Source organism: Pteronotus mesoamericanus, unplaced genomic scaffold (assembly GCF_021234165.1).
Source record: "Pteronotus mesoamericanus isolate MK-2021 breed Mesoamerican mustached bat unplaced genomic scaffold, CSHL_Meso_final scaffold_85, whole genome shotgun sequence".
Taxonomy (NCBI): domain Eukaryota; kingdom Metazoa; phylum Chordata; class Mammalia; order Chiroptera; family Mormoopidae; genus Pteronotus; species Pteronotus mesoamericanus.
The window spans coordinates 66,023,450-66,043,485 of NW_026555329.1; the positions used below are offsets into that span (position 1 = coordinate 66,023,450).

The window sequence follows — 20,036 nt, forward strand, 5'->3', positions numbered from 1 at the left end:
GAGATGTATATTACAAGGGATCATCAGGGAAGCTTGGGTTCACGGAGAGGAGGGCCTTTTGAAAATGATTGTTAACATTCCCTTGATTTATAGATAGGTGAGGTCAGTGAATTAAGCTTAAAGAAAAATGGGGTTTAGAAGCTGTTATCTTGTCCTGGCCGGGTGGCTAAGCTGGTTGAAGCGTTGCCCTGTACACCATAAGGTTGTGGGTTTGATCCCTTGTCAGGGCACATACCTAGGTTGCAGGTTCTATGCCCAGTCGGAAGCAACCAATCAATGTTTCTCGCTCACATTAATGTTTCTTTTTATCTCTCTCTCTCCCTTCCTCTACCCATGGGCATGGACAAAGGTGTAGGGATTTGACTATGGAAGTGGGAGGCAGGCTGGGGGGAAGGGGTCAAAGGGGGAAAAAATTGGGACAACTGTCACAGCATAAACAATAAAAAAAGTGGTTCGATGAGAAGAAAAAATAAATGAATAAAATCTTAAAAAAAAATAAAATCAATAAAAAAAATCCTCAAGGATTAAAAAAAAAAGTTGTTACCTTAATAAATCAAATGCGAAATATTTGATTTACTGAGGTAGCAATAAATAGTCTTTTCCATCCCTTTCCCCTCAAATCATTCTCAGGCATAAAAAAACTCATCTAGACATTCCCAACCTGCTACCCACTGCTCCCTTATCCAAATCCCTTGTCTTGGCATTCCCCTGCATGTTCTCCACAACTTCTGGGAGAAGGATACACCCTAAGGATGTAGCATGTCGTCAGGAAGAGTTTATTCATCATCATCGTCATTGTCGTCATCATCCTCATCATCACCCTCATCATCACAGCAGCCACCATCTATGAGGTCTGTATTTTGTACCAAGCAATTTACATGATTAATGGGGAGAGCTAATAATACTCAGTACTTTACTGTGTGCCTCCTGGGTGCCAGGCACTTTATGAGTATTGATTCTTTTAACTTCTGTGTCATGGGTGAAGAAACACAGGCTTAAAGGGTTAAGTGACTTGCCAAAGTCTCACAGGCAGGAAGTGTTTCGATGGGACAGGACGATGGGACAGGACAATGGGACGTGGCTCCGAGTGGAGGCCTGTAGCCTCTGAAAGCGTGGGGGTGCAGCCGCTGGGGCCTGGTGTCTGGAAATGCAGACCCCTCGAGGGCCAGCCCTTGTCCCCAAAGGGGCAAAACTCCCCTCGAATTGGTCACATAGTGCTAGGTTCCCATTAATCGTTACGGGGTTGGAGCTGCGGCTGGGGCCGTGCACATTCCAAAGTAGAGACTGAGAGGCTGCTGCTCTTGGGATCCCATGACGTTTATCAGTGGGTCCTGAAGGGTCCCTCGTGCAAAGTTGCCTCAGTTTGCCCCTCTTTATCTCTGTCTCCTGCTATGCACACAGGCCACACTGGAAGCTAAAAGCTTCCTGCAAGTCAGCTCCTGTTAATTGATGCTTAGAGGGTCTATCTCACTAGTGAGAAAACCACCTCAGACAGGCCCGAACACTGGCTGCTCACCCTGAGGTCATTGTGCTGCTTTACTTACGTATCACGCCTGAGGGACTCCCACCCCGACCTGTTGTCCAGTCTCCCCCAACACTCTACCCAGGTGAAGTGTCTTTATCTTTCTGCTCTATGCCCATGTGAATCTTGACCACACTTCAAGGCCAAATCAAGGTACTCTGTGAAATTGCCTACAATACATAAATTATTTATTTATTTATTTATTTTAATCCTCACCCAAGGATATGTCTTTATTCACTTGACAGAGAGAAAGAGAGAGATGTTGATGTGAGAGACATCAATTGGTTGCCTCACGTACGTGCCCCAACCAGGGATCAAACCCGAAACCTAGGTATGTGCCCTGATGGGGGATGGAACCTGTAACCTTTTGGTGCACAGGATGACACTCCAACCAACTGAGCCATCTGTCAAGGACAAATTTCCTACATGACTTTATTTCTGATCACTTGAAGCATTTACAGTCTGTATCACCGCTCATTTGGTTCTTAGCATACACTATAATTTTTTATAGATAACTAGTCAATCAAATGACCATCGGCTTACTGAAAGCAAACCCAATTTGGGGATCTGCATTGCCCAGGCTGCTGAGCTCCCAGCCATTTCTCAAGAGTCTAGGTTCCTTTTTTTTCCTTGCTCTGGGCCTCAAGGTTAAGTCATCTTAAGTCATTCCTTCTTTCTTAATTCAATTACTGTCTACTTCTTACCTCATGGAGTTTTCTTCTTGCATATATTGCCTGCATTTTATGACTCCCTTGTGCTCAGGATGATCACTACAATTTTGTCAGAATCCAGTTCTTTAATCTAGTAGGGTAGATTTTTCTTTTTTTCTGAGACTGATTCTAGAATCTTAGGTCATCCAGACTGAAGAGCTTTCTGGGCAGAGCAACTGGGGTTCCCGGGCTCATTTGTGTTAAGAAAGTAATTTGCATTTTTGAGGAGGGTAGGCACAAAGGTCTTTCATTACCTGTTTATTGAAGGTCTACTGTGAGTCACACATTGCAAGACATGCTGGGATACAGTCGTGAACAAGACAAGTCCCTACCCTCCTGCAGCTTCCAGGTTGTGGAGGGTGCATGGTCTGAGAGCTGTGCAGAAAGAGTAAGGCAGTGTTTTCAAACTTTTTGCAACTATAATCCAATAAGAAATGCATATTATATCACGGTCCAGTACGGACACATACACCTATGCACAGACATTCTTATAGCTGAAATAAATGTTTCACAAGAGCCTTTCAAAGTTTGTTGTTCTCCAATATTTTCTATTTCTTTTATGAAATACTGGTCATGACTCACTAAGCTAATTTTGTGCTTCATCAGTAGGTAGTGACCTGCAATCTGAAAAACTCTGATAATGATTAAGAGCACAACTCTGAGTTCAGGCTGATGGCTTTCAAACCTGGCTCCATGTATTACTGTCTGAGTTTGGGCAAGTAACTTCCACATGCTTTGTTTCTCCACTTGCAAAATGAGCTAATAATAATAGTATTGTAATACCTACCTCATGGGCTTCACTTGAGAATTAAATGAGAAAGGAGATAATGTGTGAAAAGGGCTTAAAATAGGGCATGACGCATCACTGGGGCTCAATAAACATAAGTCGTGGGGGGTATAAGGGGACAAAATGGTAATGGAAAAAATATAATATACATTTAAAAACAAAAACAAAAACATGTGTGGTAACTACTGGGTGTGATCATGGAAGGGCCAAGCACTCACTCATTCTGTGGGGAAGGGGCAATGCTTTCTGGAGGAAATGGTATTAATGTTGAGATCTTAAGAAGTCGTAGGAATTATTCAGATGAAGATTTAAGTAGAATAGAAGGAGTAAAGAGAGGAGAAGGAAGTTCTGTGCAGAGAGAGCAGCCCTTGCAAAACTTGTGAGGTGGAGAACTTCCTGTCTCGTCCTACCTCAGAGCTCCCGAGCTTGGCAGCAGTCAGTGGGAGAAGTCTGTGACAGATGATGTCAGAGGTGGCAGCAGCGGGTGAGGTCAGAAGGGCCTTGAAGTCACCTCAAAGGATTTTAGACTTTAACTTAAGGGGAATGGGATTTTGCGAAGCTTGTTAAGCAAGGAAATGACATGATTTATTTTTAAAAAGAACAACCTGTAGGGTACAGAAGGGATTGAAGAAGACAATTCCTCTGGCAGGGAGACCATGAAGAGTTTCTTGTTTTCTGTGTTGTTTTTTTTTTTTTTTTTTGCAGTATCTTAATGAGAGATGATAGTCGCCTGAGCCAAGTTAAAAAATAAGGAAGGACAGTTTTAAAGACCTAATTGAATATAGGGACTTGAGGGACAGAGGAGGGAGTAAAGGATCATTCCTGGGTTTCTGACATGAGCACCTCAGTGATTGGTGGTGACAGTCAAGTCACTTTCTTAGAAATTGCTGGATCAAAAGTCACTCCGTCTTTGGAGATGATGGATTTTGCGGTAAATGGAATTGTGCTAAAAATTAAAGCTTCCTAATTTTGTTGAGCTGTTTTTCTGACACCCTTTGGGATACTTAGTAATTCACTGATTCTTAAGCTATGGTGTGCATGAGAATCACCCAGGTGAGTCTGGGCCGGGAACAGAGGGAGTGTTAATGGGGACGGTCCTGGGCTCAGAAGCCAAGATGCTGGAGACACCAACCCGGGCCCAGGATTTCAATGAACAGCCCGAGTGATTTTATTCAGGTAGTTTCTTGATCACACTTCTAAAAACAAAGATCAACAAAAACTACTCCTCAGATCTCTCTCAAATTAGATCGTTTTTCTGCTATCCACCGCTCCCTACCTCTCGGGCACCTGCTTGTGGGAGGGGAGAAGCGTCCCTGCACGCTTCATGTACGCTCCTGAAGAGCGAGGGCTTCTCCTTCCTCCCGCGCCCTCAGAAAAATAGCTGGCATAGAAAGTGTCTAGAAATGTTCGCCGAACAAATGAATGAGCGAATAAATTAATATATTGCTTTGTACAAAAAATGTTGCTTTTATATACCTCGGAAGGGTTTCAGATAAGGAAGCAAGGGTCATTCCGAAGAAAGGGTAAGGATGCGACAGGCAAGGCAGGGCTGAGTAAAATGCGGGCACACTGCTTTCCGATTGTGTTTGTACATTCAGGAGTCCTAATTCCCGGGGCTGGAGGGCGAGAAATATTACTATTTTTCCAGATTAGCAACCATCTTGGGATGCCCGCGCCACTTCCCCGGGGCGCCCACATTTAACTATTCCAGTTGTTTTCGTGGTTTCGGCCCCATCCAAACCTTTGAAGCGAAATGTGAACGCGAAGAGGCCGCGGGGGGCTACAGAAGCCCTCCGCCCAGCACCCTCAGGACTTCCCCGCTGAGGCAGCGCCGACCTCCCCATCATGGCGGCCGCCGGGCGGGGAAGCCGAGCCTGTGCGTCGCGTGCGTGCCTCCCCTCCCTCCCCTCCCCCTCGGCGGCGGCAGAGGCGGCAGCGCTCGCCATTGCCGCTGGTGGCAGGAGGCTGCGAGGAGCCGGCGCGGTCGCAGTCTCCACGGCGCAGGCCCACGGTAGCGCAGCCGCTCTGAGGTGAGTGCCCTACCGCGCAATCTCCAGCTATTTCAGCCCCGGCGCAGCCGCAACACGCCGCCCGCCCGCCGGCCGGCCGGCCCGCCCCGCAGCCGGCACCCTGCCGCCCCCGGCTCCGGGCCTGGGCCCCCGCCGGATTCGGCCTGCCTCGGGCGGGGGGCCCCGGCCCGGCCCAGTCAAACCGCCACTCCGAGGATGCGCAGGCCGCACTAGGCCCCAGGCGTCCTGGCGGGCTCGGGAGGGAGGCGCTGCCCTCTCGAGAGCCCTAGGGTTCCGGCCTCCCTTGCCGCCCAAGGCTCTCGGGGCCGCGGCCTCCTCTCCACGGTGGAACCCGGGGCCCGGGCCCGGCCTTCCCGCGGGCTTGGGAGCGGGAGGCGCGGGAGAGCGCGCCGGGCCCGGGAGCAGGAGGTGGGCGGGCTGCGCGGGACCAGAGCCGCGGCTCCCCGCTCGCCCCCTCGGCCCTTCCTGGGTCTGAGCCGCGGGCGGCGCGGCGGGCTGGGCCGAGTCAGGCGCGGGAGACGCTGTCTCCTCCGGGAGAGGAGGCTGGCTCTTTGGGCGACCTCCGATGCTTCCCTCCCGCCGGGGTGGCGTAGGCTTGTTACCCAGGTAGACTGGGGGACGCTGGAATATGGCGCGCTGCCCACCTTCTTGCAAGTTAGGAGGCGGCCCGGGCGGCAGCGGCGGCAGCTCGAGGAGGAGGGCGCAAAGTCCTTTTGTACGCAGAAATAAGGAGCGACATTGTATTTTCTTCCACGGCTGAGATGCTGCCCGTGGAGGAGCCCCGGTTCTTCCAGTGCCTGGGGTGGTGGTCCCCTGGGTGAGGGAGAGGGGGAGTGGCGCGACCCTCGGCAGGAACCGAACCTTTGCCACTGGAAAGATAGGGGCTCTTGGATGGTCTCGGACATGGTTACTATACCATATCCGCGGACTTTCGGGGACTCGAGGGTTTGTCCCTGCATGTTATCCACTTCACTGTGCCGTGATGATGTCCATTGTTTCTCTCACCTGTTGTGCGTCGTTGCTGGTCCCAAAGTTTCTACAGTGCATCTGTCTGACTGCTCTTCAGGACTTGAAGTTGTTTAAAAATCTTAATATTTTCAGGGCTTCGAGTGGTGCTCCAGCCAGTTGGAGGAGCTGTTGTTTGGCCTCTATCCCTTCCTTTAAAGCATCAGATTCGAATATATTAATTGCTTACCTTAGAGCTGGTGTCAGTGTGCTAAAGTCTTTCTGTGGTCAAAGTAAAATGCACATTTTCTTAGTGTGTAGAGGCAATGTAGGGAAACTCTTAGAGTGAAAGGTAGTGTGAGTGAACCTGTCACCAGCTTTGTCCCGGACATTATCTACAGTTACAGTGATCCTTTTCCCACTTCATCTCTGCCCAACCTTGAAAAAAAATTTCTTATCCTTTGGCTGTGAACAGTAAGTTATTGGGTTGTTCTCATTCAAGGGGAAAAGGAGGGAGGATCTTGGAGATGCTGGGGTGTGTGTGGGGGGGGGTTGGGGAGTGGGTGTTATACAATATTGACCTGACTCCCTAGAATTGTGTTTGAAAGTTCTTGACATGTTATCCCATAAGGTAGTGTAAATATAACTAGTTCTGTCTGCTTATCTGAGTGTAATTTCCTTATTTTACTGAGTGCAACAGTAAACATAAAATACCACATGTAATGTAGTATACTTAACGTGGGTCCTAAGTTGTGTGCATAATTTTTGTGTCAAGGGACTTTTTTTTTCTTCTGACAGCTTCCTTATTTATAGTCCTTTGAGTTCATCGCACCTGCCTTCACCACCCCTATCTCAAAGAGTTTATATGAGGAAAAACGACTGTTTATTAGTAGTCACTGGTCATATTCTCAGGGGGGAAAAAAATTTCTCATCCCCCGAGCCAACAGTTTTCATGGAATAGTTTTCTTACCAGGTTTTGTGGAAATTTAACTTCTGGACTTAGGGAAGTACCTATAGGAGTAGGAGAAGAGGGCCCTTGTTCAGAAATAGAAGGGATTTAAGGAGAAAGATTTTCAGGCTTCCCTCCGAATTCATGTATATTCCAATGGAATGCAAAACTGTAGTTTTTAAAATTTAATCACAATTAGGCATCCATCTCTAATTTTGCTAGGGAGCTGAAGACCAACTTCCCATGATTTAAATACCTGAATTGCATTGCCTGTAGGTTCAGCCAGACTCTTGGGTTGTCTTCAAAAAGTATTTTATGTGAAACAGTCACAAGTGGGTGACTTTTAAGGGAAATTTAAGCTCCTTGGGGTCTGGGATTAATTTTTATACCTCTTTTCTAATATGTAATAAGGCATTCAGTAAATGTTTTTTGGGGAATAATAATGATGAACAGTAATTATTGAAATTAAAATTTTTTTTCACAAGTATTTGAAAAGGCATGCTGATTTTTTGGTTTCTGGAAGGACTATGAACTGTCAGCCTTTAGAAGCACACCCCCCCAGTCCTCTGGCCAGCAGGAAGTTATTGCATACTTCTGGTATCTTTAGGTAAGCCCACCGTTCTTCCAACTCAGTTACATTGTGAACAGTTGGGAGGGTGAAGGGGGAGCTCTGTGAGCTGTTGAGTGTCAGAAGTGTCTACTCTATCCTGAAGCATTTCCATGTACTCTGTCTGGAGCTGGGAATGTGCTACTTGAATATTTATGTGTGACTGTGTGATGCTTATTAATACATATATAAATAGTATTTGGTAAGATCAGCTTTATAAATGTCAGTCTTTGGTTTTGTAAAAACATTTTAGAAAATGTCTACACCAAAGGATGTTTTCACTCTTTCTCTCTGTTCTTTCATGTTTTCCTCGAGAGCTAAAGCTAGCGTTTTTAGCCTGAGCTTACATAGACTAAGTCCAGTCTGTTTTTTGTGGCTTTGTGTACATGTTAATTTTTGCCCATTATGTATCATAGTTTGTTATTAGCTAGGGGGTGGATTATCCAATTTCTTGGTTCTTCAGTTAGTATTTTTATCCATCAGATTCCTACTAAGGTGAATGGGCTAGAAGAGAAATAGTAAAAGGAGGTGAAACAAATTAACTTTCAGGTGTTTAAGATTGTAATCAAATTAACTATTGGAAGCTTAATGCTGGAGCAACAAGAAGGCTTTGTCTGGTTACTTTGATGTAATAATGGACAAAACCTGGAAAATGAATTTTTGACTGCTCAAGGAAAATAAGGGGCTTATGTATATCCTGGAATATATATGAGTATTTCTTCTGAAGTGCAGTTCAGAATTAGGCTAATTTATTTTTGATCCTACTCAATGCAGTTTGGTTACCAAAGCTTCAAAAAAGCCTTATTTTTTTCCCCTTTTCATCATGTTGTCTGTACACTGTCCTAAAATGTGAATATTAATATGAAGGGAAGAAAAGTCAGAAATACAACTTTATAGAGATATTTTAGTATATTTTTAAAAGACAAAATAACAGATCAAAAAACTAGGGCTGGTTAGACAGAATTACAATATTTCTGATCCCTTGAGGCATATCTATATATCAACAAAAGTCACTTAAGAGATAAGCTGACCATGAGGAATCTACTCCAGAATCCCAGATTTCATAACTTGCCTTAATCAAACTGCTGTTGGTCCACCAGCTATTTCTTAAGGAGGCTATGTGTATATATGTGGGCGGGGGGGGGGGGGGGGGCGGCGGCTTGTGTGTGTATGTTGGGGGAAAAGAATAAATGATGCTGGCAAAATAATTTCATAGATTGGGATGATCACTGGAATTTGGGAGGTATACGGTTTAAATGAAGCTCAAAGGGCTACTTTTGTATGGGTCATCAGTTTGGTGATTTAGACTACCTATTATTTATAGTGTATTTAGTATATAAGCATAATATTTAGATTAATTATGCACCCTGATTTCCTAGTTACAAATGTGAAAAGTTTGGCTGACAGTTTAAATGGACATTTTCTTAACACTTAAGTAGTGCCTGTCGGATAAACGATGCCAAGCCTTTTTCAGAATCATGAAGAATGAGCTTTGTATGCATAAACTTTTAAGAGCACTTTCAAAAAAGAGCTTGTAATTTACTCCTGGTAAAGACTCTGCTTTTTAGAACTTGGAGTCTGTTTTGTTGCTGCTACTGAATGCTAATGTGGCTAGGCTGGCAGCTAAACCTACAAGAACAAGAGGAAGTTAGGAAATGTCCTCATGAAACATTGCTTAAAACTAAGCAATGCACTAGAAATGAGGACTTAGGGGCTAGGGGACTTAATTCTTGTTTTATGTTCAAAAGAGGATGAGCTGTACCCTCCATTGAGAAATAACCTTAAGTGTGTCCTTCAGAATTTTGCCTTTCATTCACCAGACATTGATTAAAGACATACAATATTCCAAGCATGTGCTAGGTGCTAGAGTAAAAAACTGTGGGCCTTGTCTAGTAATAGAGAAAGATAAGGGCTCAACTATTACACAATTTGTGAGAACTAAAATAGAGTAAAGAAAGTGGTGTGGGATTATAGAGGGTGGGGGGAATTCCCTCTGGGGAGGGCCTGGGCGATGCAGAGAGAATTAAGTGAGGTTAGGGAAGACTCTTCATGTAGGGGATGTTGAAGTAGAACTTTTAAGTGTGATTGGTAGATTTCCTGATGGAGAAGAGACTAGAGGAAGGGCATTGATAGTCTGAGAAATTGCAAGTAGATTTTGCAGTAAGTACATGGGGAGTAGTGGGAAGTGAAGCTGATGAAGTTGTGACATGATTGGGACCAGCATGGGGCAGGTAAAGATTGTAGTTGGCAAATGGATGATGATGCCTTTAAGATAGGGAATGTGTAGGACAACAGGATTTGAGGAGGAAGGTAATAGGATATGATTCTAGCCATGGAAATCAGATATGTCTAATAGCTACAGATTTGGGGCTGGAGCTCAAGGGGAAGTGGGGGCCAATGAAGAGATTTGTATTCATAAGCATAGTGTCATGGAAACTACAAGAGTGTAATATCAAGAGTGAGGGTAAGACTTAAGGGCAACCTTGTGGAGCATCTGCATCTGAGGGTCAGGTGGATAAAGAAGGGCCTTTTGAAGGAAGTTGAAAAAGAATGGGTAAAGATGAGTGGCATGGATTGAAGGAGCTGAGGATAGGGATTAAGGGAATTTAGTAAGGTGAAAGCAGTCTGCTACAGAGAGCTCATTAGGATGAAAACTGTATGTGGCAGTTAAGAGTTAAATTTTCTGAGTGAGTGTGTGTGTATGTGTGTATTTATGTATTGATTTGCCAGAAATCATGATAGTGAAACAATAGGTTTCTTGAGTATTATTGAATATAGGGTAGAGCCTATAAAACCCAGTTTAATAGAGGACCCATGCTTAGAAATAGGTTCAGTCCTCTCCTTCTTTCATGAGAATTAGAGCATAAAAACACTGGGAAAGGACATAAATTCTAACAATTAGAGTTTATATATTTGAATATATAGTAGAGTGTGTTTGAGTTTATAGTCTTTTAAAATGCAGGTTCCTTGTGAAAGGTTTTGCGGTTTTACAATATTTAGTTAAAGTGCAGGGATTTTTTAAACCTGGGTTTTATAGTTTTGGGGTTCATGGATATATTTTGGCCCTGTGATCCTGATCCCTTGAAATTGTGTGAAAAATTTGTGTGTGTGTGCATACGTGATTTTTCTGGGGAGTGGGTTCATGACTTTGTTGAGATTTCCAAAGGGTTCTGGACACACACAGATGTCAAGGGCCTTTTCAGTAATGTTAATGATTAAGTCAAGTGTTGTTTCTATTAGTTGACAGCAGTTGATCAAGGGAAAGAAATTTTGAGTGGGTGTCTTAGGTGGGGAACTTTGGGAAGTTATTAGGCACCTCTAGGAGATAGTAGTAGGAGCACCAGAAAGAAGGTTCTGGGAGGAAGACCAAAGCTTAACCAATTTCAGAATATTGCTATCTCTTACTTAGACTCCTTTTTTTTGGTATGTGCTCTGATTGGGGATCCAGTCTTGGTGTATGGAGACAATACTTTAACCAATGGAGCTGCCCGATGCGGGCTTTAAAAAATTTTTTTAAAAAATATTCCAGGATTCACACTAGTATATGAGTATTCATGCACTATATACAATAGGCTTTGTTGGGCGGGGGGCGGGTCAAATTACTGGTTTTAAAGAGAAAATGAGTTTTGGAAGAAAGCTAATAGATGGCACTCAATTCATCTTTAAGTTGGGAGTTGCTTATACTTTGGAAATTTTCTAAAATGTAATGTTTTCATCTAGTGATCTGGGGCAAGACGTTTATTATCTCCTTGCTTAATTTTTCTGACCATGTAATGAAAATACCATTGGCCTATGTTATAGTGTCTTTCAGAAATAATGACAATAATAGAATGCTTGGTAATATTTTATATGATACCCTGTAAAAGTGTTGGTATACAAGAAGATTTGAGTAAATATATTGAGTAATCTTAAACACAGGAAATTAGTGTTACATAACTTGTAATTAGTTTGTGTTTGTAGATTATCTATATTCACTAAATCTACAAAGAGGATCCCTAAATACTGGGTTGGACAAAAAGTCCGTATGGTTTTTTTCTATAAAATAAGACGCATTTTCATTTTTACCAATAATTTTATTGATTTGAGTATTTTGAGTATGTTAGCTATCTCCTGCATGGTATAATGTTGATAGTTCTCAATGTCTTGATTTGATCGCTATCAACTTCAATTGAACTGCCCAACTGTGCAGCATTGTCCAGCAAGAAATCTCCAGCACAAAACTTTGCGAACCACTTTTGACATGTTCAATCAGTCACAGCACCTTTTCCATACACTGCACAAATCTTTTCTTGTTTGTTTCAGTTGCATTTTTACCTTTCTTGAAATAATAAAACATAATATGCTGGAAATGTTGTAGTTTCTTCGATCTACAATATTAAAATGGCTACACAAAAATTCACCAATTTTGTTAAGTTTTTAAAAAAATGCATGCTGATATGATGGCTGTCACAATACAATCTAACAAAATTGTTCTGATCGAAGTTAAAGATAAACTAAGTGCTACTAGAGCCATTTTATGGAAAAAAACTAAATGAACTTTATGGACAGCCCAATAGATTTAGAGTATTCTCTTTTCCTTTGTTCAGTTTGTTTTTTGTCTTTTGTCTTTCATTAAATGATCATGAAATAAAGTTCTTAGCAACAGATATTCCATATACAAATAACTCACAAATTGGGAACTAACCAAGGTTTGCAAAATAAAAACAGTATCACAGAATTAGTCTCCTGACCTAAAATTGGCTTTGGGTACTAAGTCTAAGGAGAAATAATTCTATCACAAGTTATGTGACTGAGTTAAACATTTATTTGTCTTTTTTTGATTTTTGGATTTATATTTTAAGTTTTTTCCACATCAAAATGTATTATAGTGAAAAACTTTAGAAAGAAAATAAACTTCTCAAATCGGTGGTTATCTTTGGTTTATTAGTGTCTAGATGATTTTCATTTCTTTCTTGTACTTTTCAAATCAATCTTTATTGAAAATGCATTGTTTTATAATCGGAAAAAATAAACATAAGTATGGAGAATATAATTATGGCCCTAAGGAGTCACTGTGAGGTTTTGTGCAGGTAAGTCACTTACCCTCACTGGGCCTGTTTCCCTACTTGAAAAATGAAGAGGACAGAAATGGTATTTGAAAGTTTCTTGTAAATAAAAATTCCTTCTAAAATGAATCCTGAGTGGTGTTATGACACGTTAAACAATAAATAGGATATTTTCTTCTTAAAGTAAAAAGGCGTGTATATATGTTTGTTGTAGGAAAGCAAACAGAAGAAAATAATTCTACCATTCCAATAATTAAGAATATTTTAATATATAAGGATTTGGATATATTCCCAAGTATACCTGTATGTGTGTGTATGCATACATATGCAGAATATATACATACTGTATATAGTGGTATATAATAATACAATGCATACTGTTTACTGGTATGGTAAATACAAACCCCAGTGGGTCCAGTTTTATTGTATCCTAGCTACCATGTAGCCACTGTGATTAATGTATTGCAAGCTTGAATTAGATTTATTTGTAGCCACAGCATAAGATTGTCTCGTTAAACTTAGAATTGGTTAAAATCCCCAAGTCTTTTTCATTGGTATAATTATTAAATTTATATATGGTGCAGTTAGTTGTTTACATCCAAGTGCACATTGTCACATTGACATCGTGTGTTACAATTGTTGCAGTATCAGGTCATAGGGCATAGTACACACAGGAACTAAATCTGAATTTAATGTTGCTGCATGGTTTAAAGGAATCTTTAAATTCACCTCCTTTGCTGCTATTCATAGACTATTTCTTAACACAAATGCAGTAGTGAATATAAAAGGGAAAAGGGTTATAAGGATGGCATTAATAGATAGTCCTTTTGTAATCAAATAATCACGTATTCCTTCAGGTAATCAATGGCTGATCACTTCCAGGTTGATGGACCACTTGCTTTTGATGCTTTTGTCAGATATATGAGATGTGTGTCCATGCTTATTTAACTAATATGCATTTAATGATACCCGTATCTACTATTAATTTGCATTTGAGGTAAAACAGAAATTGGTGATATGGAAGTGGTGGTTTAAAAATACTTATTTTTAATAATTATTACATGTACATAGTTCAAATATCAAACAGTACACTATACAGAAAGAATACAGTGAGAAGTGAGTTCTCTCCAGAGTCCCTCTCCAGAAATCACCACCACCACCAGTGTCTTGTGTATCCTTCAGTGTAGGATGAGCAAAAATGTGTGTTTTTAAAAACGAAATGATTGCTTGTATGCATATGATCCCCCCCCCCCTTTTTTTGAAAGGCAACTTTGGCATTCTGACCTTTGGCACTAGTGTAGGATTTCTAGGGGTTTTTGCCCTATTGTTGAGAGACAGGGAACCAAATTTCATAGCTTTCCATTACTAATTTGATTGTGTGGAATGCATTTCCAAGAGAGTTGTCAGTTATATAGTCTTTTGTGAAAGACTTCTTTTTATAGGCTTACTAAGTTTATACCAGGGAAATAAAACTAGTTTTAATTCTGGCTATTTATTTAGAAAATGAGAAAAGGAAAACCCATCAATTCAAATTGGTTTTGAGCCCTTTTCATGCTTTCTAAATGAATTACTTTTTTTTATTATATTGACAGCAAGGCTAAATAAATTATTTCAAGAGCCTGGTAGGTATCATAGCTTAGGAAGACCTGGAATGTCCCAAGAGTAGTGGGACTGTGGCATCATCACATTCTCCTTTAGGTTATTGTTTGTTTTCTCTCATTACACTGTAAGCCAGTGGTTCTTAATCTCTTGTCTCAGGACCCTTTCCTACTCAACAGCTTTTGTTTCTGTGAGTTATAATTTTTGACATTTACTGCATTAAAAATTGAAAGAAATTTTGAGAATGTTTATTCATTTAAAAATAATAGTACATCTACTATGTGTTAAAATGGGTGAAGTGGTTTTTTTAAATAAAAAATAACTTTTCCAAAACAACGATTTAATGAGAAGTGTAGTATTGTTTTTAAACTTTATTTATTTATTTTTAGAGAGTGGGGAGAGAGGGAGAGAAACATCAATGTGTGGTTGACTCTCATGTGTCCTGCACTGGGGACCTGGCCTGCAATCCAGGCATGGGAATCGAACCAGTGACCCTTTGGTTCGCAGGCCGGTGCTCAATCCACTGACCCACACCAGCCAGGGCAGAGTAGTAGTAGTTTATAGCTTTTGCAGCTCTCTTCAATGTCTGGCTTGATAGAAGACAGCTGGATTCTTGTATTTGCTTTTGCACTTAATCTGCTACAGTATGTTGCTTTAGTTAAAGTATGTATGAGAAGACCTGTTCTCATACCATGTATGTAGTTGGGAAAAGGAGGAGCATTTTAAGAGCCTTTCAGATAATTGTGAATATCCTTTTTGATAGTACACCAAAACTCAGCAGTATTATTTTTTTAAAGGTGAGTGGTAGTGTGGTTTCTGAAACTTTGATTGTACTTTGTTACATTGAAATCTGTTGGTTTACCATAGTCTTTGAATGGATCCTTGAACCCATGTATGATTTTGTAACATGTTGATCACTTGGAATATATTTGTTTACTGAGTTATGAAGATTCTCCAAATGTTGACACAAAAATCACATTATTTAACACTATGGCTGATCTCAATAGAAAAGGCTTTTAAGTAATGGAAAGTTATCAAGCTCACAGTGGCAAATAGTTTTCCAAAACTATCACCTGAAATATCACACTTTATCATTGTCAACAAAATACTTTCAATTATTTTCCATGAAATGACAAGCTCACTTTCTTAATTTTTGAGAAAATGACAGTTACCCAGATCAGAACAACCATATAATTTTTCTGTCATCTACTCTTTCAAGTAAAAATTGTGTTTTTTGTGAAAAAGTGGTTAATTCATTTTGCAGTTCATAACATGGTACATGTGCTTTTCAAACAGCTATCATACTTTCAAATGTGGAAGTGTTTTTTGCATACTTTCCTTTTGGTTGCACAGAATAATAAAAAATGTGAACTTAAGGGTAAAGATTTAATAAAGTTAATAATTTTTACTTTTACATCAATGCATTCTTAAATACTGTTTAAAAAAAACTGAGCACATGAAGGTGAAGAATATAATAATTACTACTACAGTGTGGTGCCATTGCCTTCAGTTGTGCTGGGGTGCTGATAGTTTTATCCTGTCATTGTTTCTGCATCATAAGTGCAAATAAAAGCGCAATGGAAAAAGGTAAATAATGTCTTAGTTACTATGAAATCAGTTTTGACATGGATTCCAAGAAAAATTCTCAGGGGGGACCCTCAGCATTCTGTGGTTCACTTTGAGAACTACTCTAAGTTATTTGAGGGTTAAACTAATTAGCCAGATGTGCCATTCCCCTGCCCCCTACAGTTTCTGGTCCAGAATTTTACACAGAAAAGTTGCTAAAAGAATATTTGTTTAATGAATGTGATACGATGACATTTAAACAGGACAGAACTTGATAAGTAAAGTAATAGGCAGTCTCCCATCCATCCAGGCGTCTTGGTTATGCAGCTTTTCTACAGACAATTGTGGAAACAGGATGAACAAATGAAGCATGGGTAATGTACTTGGTAAATGCAAACGATGAAAGAAAGCACTAAATATAAGGTTATATTGAAATAGGAATTAACTGGTTTCAGAAGTGCATGGGAAAAGGATACATGTGAATAAGTACCTACAGGGCCAAAAGCTTGAACCTTGTTAGGCTTCTATTAACGAGTCCTTTACTTTTTAGGTCCTTAAATTTGTAGTGATCAATGAGGATCCTTATTAAGGTGGATCTGATCTGAAAAGCAGACATCTCGCTTGTATTTCAATCGGTCACTGCTTGTGTTTGATCTAGTAAAGTCTTTTCAAAGAAGATTACAGAAGGTGAAGGTTAAAAACATCACTCTTTATGAAGAATAGCGAATAAAATTTGTGTCCATATCAGCTGCAGATTCAGAAATTGAGTATATTTCTCCTTTAAGGAAACTATCTTGTCCAATACCCTAGTGTGGTTATGGGCTATTCTTTCCCTTTTAGGGGCAAGGAATTGAATGATTAGATGGCAGTATATACCCTCTTCTTTTAGGGTAGAAATCTCAGTCTAGATACATTTTGATAATTTTAAAGTTTGCCTAAATAGTACTTCTGTTTTTAGGTTGTTTGTTTGTTAAAGTCTATTTTCTGGTTTAGGGCTAGGATATAAAATTGAAGGCAGAAGTAGGAAGGAACAGTTCTAGTTCTAAACCATCTAGGCCTTTCCTTGCCTCTGCCTCCAGCCCTCATCCCTACTTTTTAAAAAAGTTATTACTCCTATCTCAAATAGATGATCAGATATTTAATATTACATAAACTATTCCATGTGTGTATTTACAAGCTAATAGCATACCATGTGATTATAACTATTGTGACATTCTGGAAAAGGCAAAACTGGAGGTAAGAAAAAGGTTGCTGGGTTTGGAGGGGAGATGAATAGGTAGAGTACAGAGTATTTTTAGGGCAGTGAAAATGCTCTGTATGATATAATGATGGATGTGTCATCGCGGATTTGTCCAAACCCGTAGAAATGTACATTAGGAGTAAACCCTAAGGTAAATTATGGATTTTGGGTGATTATGATGTGTTAACAATGTAAGTTCATCCGTTGTTAAAAGAAGGTACTGTAATGAGTGGTGTTTATAATGGGGGAGGCTGCGTATGTGTAATGTCAAGAAGATGTATGGGAAATCTCTGTACCTCCCTATTTTGTTGTAAACCTAAAACTGTTGGAAAAAAAATAAAGTCTAAAAAAAATTAAAAAGAAGCCTACAATGAGTACTTCTGTTTAAAACAGGTTGCTATGCACTGTTTATATTTTATCTTTTCTTGGCAACTTGATGTCACTGTGCAAAGCACTGGTTACTGAACTGTAATGGAACTTCTTTTGGTCTAAGTGTCTTTGAACTCTTGTGTACTTTTTAGTTAGACTTTCAGTTAGCATACCAAACCTCTAGAAGGAGGGGACAAGAAGAGCATGACACACCATTTGAGACAAGTGCCACTATGGGCTACTGCTGGCAAACATGACCTCCAACAAACTGTTCAAAGTGGAGAAGGAAGTCTTAGGCATTTGTCCAGTGACAGTGTTGGGAAAGCTCCATCAGGAACATTGTCTCTATGAGAGGAAGCTGTCCCTGCCCCCATCTCTTTAGTCTTTCCTTACCACCATGTGCCCTATACATTCAAATGTGCTCAATAATATATATTAACTATATGTACATATATAAACCATATTTTAAGAAATATATATGTAAACTATAATACATATTTGCAGGGTTAGGCAAAATAGGCTTATAGTTATTTGGAAAATAATACAATAAATACAAGAATAAAGTGTATCGTGTACTTACAACTGTAAACCTCCCTTTGCCCCACCGTGTGTAAACTATAAAATTAGATAACTGTAAAGTTGACTCAGCATTATCTAACTATAGATAGGCTACGATGATTTCAATTGGAGGTGCTACTGACTGCCTAAAAATCCTTGTCCCCCACCTTTATCATAATTTCTAATGGGCACATTGGTTTTCGACATGTATTTTAAAGAGTTTTAGATTTACAGGAAAATTGAATGGAAAGTACAGTGAGTTCCCCTATATACCCTCTTGCCACCCTCCTGTTATCATCTTGCCTTAGTGTGGTAAATTTGTTACAGTTGAGGAACCAATATAATTTAAGGCCTTAGTTTATATTAGGGCTCACTGTCTATGTTGTACAGCCTGTGGGTTTTGAAAAATGTGTTATGATGTATTCTCCATTACAGTATCATACAGTATGGTTTCAGTGCCCGCAAATCCTCTGTTCCTTCCCTTCTCCCAAATCCTGGCAGCCACTGATCTCTTTACTGTTTTCCATGATTCTACCTTTTATAGGATGTCACATAGTTGGAATTATATAGTAGTCATATTAGCTTCTTAACACTTAGCAATGTGCATTTAAGGGCCTCATGGTATTTCTTTTTAGTGCTGAGTAGTCCATTTTATGGATATAACAGTTTGTTTATCCACTGACCTATTGAAGGACATCTTGGTCCTTCCTGGTTTGGGCAATTATGAATAAAGCTGCTGCAGACATCTGTGTGCAGGTGTTTGCATATATAAGTTTTCAACTCATTTGGGTAAATATCAAGGAGTGTAATTTTTGGGCCATACAGTGAGTATGTTTAGTTTTGTAAGAAACAGCCAGACTTTTCCAAAGTGGCTGACATGTATTTATAGGTTGCTCGTGCTTTTTCAAAAATGCATTACTCAAGTATGTAAAAGAATGCTTGTCCTGTGCAGAACCTTAGAAGTTTTTGGTTTGATTTTGGGTTTTTTTTTTCCTTCTTTATTTTCTTCATGCTAATTTGAGCCAAGAATGCATGCCAGGCTCGCTTCTCCAGTGCCTGTAAGAGGTCGTCTGTGCTTTGCATGAAGATGCTTAAGGATGGCAGAACTCACTGCTTTGTAACAGCCCACTTACATTTTCACACCTCTGTTAGAAAAACTATCTGTTGACCACTACCCTAAGTTCTTACCTATTTTTTTTATTAGGGCCATATAATATTTATAATTTCTATTCTTCATAATAGTCTTTTAATATAGCGGTAAGCAAAAGTAGATTTACAGTTGTTTGTATGAAAAGAGACATGCAGGTTACGATGATTAGAATAGCTTTATTAACTGTCACATACAACTGTAAACCTATACTTGTCCACCCCTGTATTTAATGAAAGTTAATTTTTCTAAAGTCTTTTTTTCTCTAGGTTTAACCATCTCTTTTTTTCCCCACACTGTTCCTTATAATATTGGTCCTTTTCATAGTCCTAGTGAAACATAATGGGATTTTTCTTCATCTTTAAAAACTAAAGTGCCCTGCACTAAATACAGGTGTAATCAAGCTGATGCAGAAATCCCCTTTCATTGTCCACATTTTACATGTTGCTTGTCATCTGATGCTTATTTCCATACTAAGTTTAGTGTGGACCAGCACCCCTGAACCTTTTTTTCTATTTATGGTGATGATACAAGTCTTCATCACCCCAACTTTTCTGAAATGGTATTTTTTTTAAGCTCAGAGTTCAGAATGGTGTGTTTATGCCTATTAAAGTTTATCCTTTGATATTTTGCTCATTATTTTTGGCTTTTTGAGTCTTCATGGAATTTGATGTTATCTTCCAAGGACAGACTTCATTATCTCTGGCATCTCTAGTTATCTACCTGCTTGACTAGTATATCTTTTTTGTCTCTGTAATTTCCAAAATTGCCCCTCTGTTGTTGCCTTCTTTCTATTTGTTTTTCTCTGGCAGATTCCGGCTTGTGTTACATTGATGGGTATGTATAGCTAAACATACCCATCAGACAACAGAAAAACATATTTGCAAAATCACTAGGGAGTTGTGGTTTGTGTAAATCATATTGAGTATCAAGACTCTTTATGTTTCTTGTTCTTTTTTAGA

The 20,036-nt window shown here is 39.9% G+C and overlaps 1 protein-coding gene across 5 annotated transcripts in view; it reads left to right on the plus strand.

Annotated features, from left to right (window-relative positions):
* Nucleotides 1-4,935: 4,935 nt before the first annotated feature.
* Nucleotides 4,936-20,036, plus strand: part of NRF1 (nuclear respiratory factor 1) — a 120,565-nt gene continuing 105,464 nt past the window's right edge. For 3 of the 5 annotated variants that reach the window (XM_054564313.1, XM_054564316.1, XM_054564318.1), the window contains exon 1: nt 4,936-5,049. The gene's annotated coding sequence lies outside the window, so the exon portion shown is untranslated. Of the gene's footprint in view, nt 5,050-5,704; nt 6,469-7,428; nt 7,551-20,036 lie in introns of those variants that run through there. The other 2 variants (XM_054564314.1, XM_054564315.1) reach the window with 2 other exon arrangements.